We start from the raw sequence: 3,736 nt of genomic DNA on the forward strand, positions 1-3,736 counted from the left end.
AACTTGATCTGGAAGAGGAGAATAAAGGGGTCATTTGCAGCTGGGTTAATTGTAAGTAACAACCCCTGCTATGGAACAGGACTGGACTAATTGACTGTTTCTGCTGTCTTTGCTCAGTGCACAGTGATCATAGACGATGGAAAAGCCAACAACATAGATTGCCGGATTTGAGGTTTTGTTTAGTCTGCCTAGGACTCTGCACATTAGCTCAGAAAACACAAATCTACATAAAGTTGCTCCTCATTTTTTGAGGCAGTAAGCTCAGAAGTAACAATTTACCAGTTTTGCTACTACTGTCCTCTGGCATTGCTATTTTTTCTGCCAGTACTCTCTGGGGTACAACAGTTGTTTGAATTAGGAGCAACTAATGGTTATTTAAATATAAATAACAACAGTTATTTGACTAGGAAATGGTAAATGTGCAAAATACAAGTTTGCCAATTATTTCAAAATATTCTAGTGGGAATGAGAGATTAACTCTTAATGGTGAATTTTCCTCTTTCTCTGCACCCCCAAAAGAAAAATGTCAAGAGAGGCAAAGCCTAGCAATATATTGGGTTGCAGGGGCTATCCTGCACTGATTGTGCTGGAATGAGTGGAGGCTTCCCTAGCTTCATTCTGCTTTTGTTTGATTTGCTAAGATTTGAAATGCAAATGAAAAGTCAAGCTTCAGTCCCTGCAATTGAAATCTTCTAAATATTGTTTACCAACAAAATGAAAGAGTAATCAAAGATTAGAAAGTAATGAGTGAGAGTCTATTTTCTTGAATTCCACTCTTACTTTCATTCTGAGTTTCTTCAAAATAATCATGTTTGGTTACACATTTTTTTCCTTGCAAATTTTTTGTAGTAATTGTAGAAGTCTGAGCTACTGAAAAGAACAATATGAACTGTTTTAGTTAGCTGCCATTAAAGAGAATCCTTATAACCAGACAAACAATTTAACTGCAGTTATGATGACACTGAAAAATTAATATGGATTATGCTTGTAGCTGAAATAGGCTTAAAAAATGAAAGTACTGTTAAATACATGTATTTACATTATTGGCATTGCAATTGTTGTTTCATGCCAGTGCATGCCCAAAACTACTCTATGCCAGGTCATAGTAAGCTCCATTAGAAAATTCTCTATTCTCATGGAGTTCAAGGCACTAAAAATTACACTGGGAAAAATGCCCTCTGCAAATAGTTCCATTTATCTTTTTAATTGAGCACTATTACTGCAGTAATAGTTAGTCAATCAATAGTACGAATTCTGAGCATCTCCGAGGACAGAGAAGCCACCTCCTCTCTAGGTCCCAGTTCCAAAGCCTAGCATGTTCTTTGGGAATATTTTTTCTACCACTTCCTTTGAATTGCCCTTGCTCCAACTTGGGCCTTTTGCCCAAGGTAGTTGCTGTCCAACACAAATGGGACTCTACCTTCCACACACTCTCCAAGCAGATGACTATGGACAGAGAGAGCACCTTTCCAGGCTGAACAAGCCCAGCTCCCTACTGGCGTATCACAGGCTACAGCCCCTCACCTTGGTGGCCCACTGCAGTATGACAACGTCTTTGTCGTACAAGGGAGACCAAAACTGGATACAATGCTTCCGATGCCATCCCATCTCTCAGGCTCCTGTGCAGGGGGGAACAGCCGCACCCCGTGACCTGCTGCTCCTGCTGGGCACGCTCAGGATGTTGCACTGAAGGGAACTGACCGGAAACTATTTGCATGAGCAATTCTATTTGTAAAAGGGACCTGAGAAAATAGGGTCCGTACAAATCATTGTGCTTGAATATTAGGCTATATAGTTGGAGAGTACATGTACAGTATTACATGGATGTTTCCATTTAGTTCTAATAATTAATGAGCGTGCAAAATTAATGGGCTTTGTCATGAAATTGTGTCCCCAAACCTGATGTTCATGGAATCGAACAACTCATCTTCCCTTTTAGAAAACATAAGTAGTGATATACTATTTTTTTCTTACCATAATAGAGAATATGACACATGCCTGCTGTCTGTGTGGCACATCAGACAGCATCCATTATCAAAATGGCCATCAGACATTTCTTGGCTAAACGTTCTCAGTGTATTATTCAGGTTACATTACACCAGCATTTAAAGAGATCTAGAAGCTGAATGATTTGGAGAGGCCTGGTGAGCCGGTTCCTCCTGCAGGATTTACAACTCATCTCCACATGTTCCACTCACTTTCACCAGTGGGTGATTGTGTGGTACACGACCAGGGCATGTAAGCCTGTCTGGCAATCCCATTTTGGGTCCAGGCTGTGGGAAAGGAAATCAAAGTTTCCTTTTTTGATCTACTGAAATGCTTTTAGCTCCTTTCAGATTTGTCATAACAACAATACACTTAAGGAATAATCTAATGCAGGCTTAAATCTGCATTCAGCACAGACTGCTAAAAATGCCTTTCTCAATTTGATATGCTACACTGATGTATTGCACTTTTCTGTATCTGTTTCATTCCCTTATGATGTATGAAATTCAAAGGTATTATGCAGAGTAACAGCTAGCCCCAAGTGAGGCAGCTAAACCCACAAATCTGGATGTGCAATGAATATGATGTAGTCAAAGCTAATTAATTGTTCCATATCCATCATCATTCTGCCATTACAGAGTTCCTTTCCCTTCCTCTCAAGGGCTTTTCTCCTTCTCCCTATACCATTTCTGACGTCTTTCCACTGATGTACAAAGCTCTAACGCTCTCTTACATGAACTTAGGCTTCTTCCCCAGGCCTACTGGCATTATTTCCATGCACATTTGTCTCAATTTCTTGCAGTTTTTTTCCAAAGGATATTTGAGTTTAGTCCTGAAGATCTGAATTGAACCAAAGTTCTCAGTATCTCCCAGGCACAGCTCTGTAGATGTCTGCTGCTCCTGCTTCACTCTCTGAGTCCTATTCTGAAGTCAGCATACACAGGAGCAGGAGCTGCAACTACCTTCTCTCAGTATCTCCTCTCCTCCTGTTTCAGTGGAGGGAGCAAACTTGAACCTTCCTCAGGCCCCTCTCCTTTCTGAGCAGAGGCCCAGGCACACCCTCAGAGGCACCACACTAACTGGCAGCTGGCACTGTCTGTCTCCCAGCAGCAGGGCATTAATAACCATTAACAAAATGCTATACAGTTCCAACATGATGTCAGTGGTATTAACCTCTGTCATTCCTGTATCAGCACTCATGAATGAATGTTTTTCCTTTTTTTTCCTTTAAAACTTATCTTTTAAATACCCCATAGCATTAAAACCAACAGTGACTACTTAGAATAGCTCTTATTTTCCAACTTTGAAAATGAATTCTCAGTTATCAGCAGTGATTGCATTGAGCAACAGATGAATTTCTCTCATTCGTGTTTTTTTACCAAGCTTTACAAAAAATAAACCAAAGCAAAGCCTTCATACCCTACACACTTTTGAATATTTTTGAGAAGTACTAAGGATTTGCCACCTATCAGAGAAAATAGGTGCAAGAGGTTTGGGGGTTTTCTGGAACGGAAAGTTTATGAGCAGATTACTTCAAATTAGTGTATTACAGCAAATCTGCTATTGCTTTCAGGAGCATGAAATATAAGTACCTTTTCTCAATTCAAACTAGTAACCAGAGCAGGAGCAAGTCTTTTTAAATGGTATATTCATAAAAGCCTCTCACAAACTTACAGAATGCATTTCTGTAAGTTTCTCAGCTCAAAACAAAATAAAATGCCAACACTATGAACAGAAAAGATAAAGTCTG

This window comes from Chiroxiphia lanceolata, chromosome 6 (assembly GCF_009829145.1).
Source record: "Chiroxiphia lanceolata isolate bChiLan1 chromosome 6, bChiLan1.pri, whole genome shotgun sequence".
Classification (NCBI taxonomy): domain Eukaryota; kingdom Metazoa; phylum Chordata; class Aves; order Passeriformes; family Pipridae; genus Chiroxiphia; species Chiroxiphia lanceolata.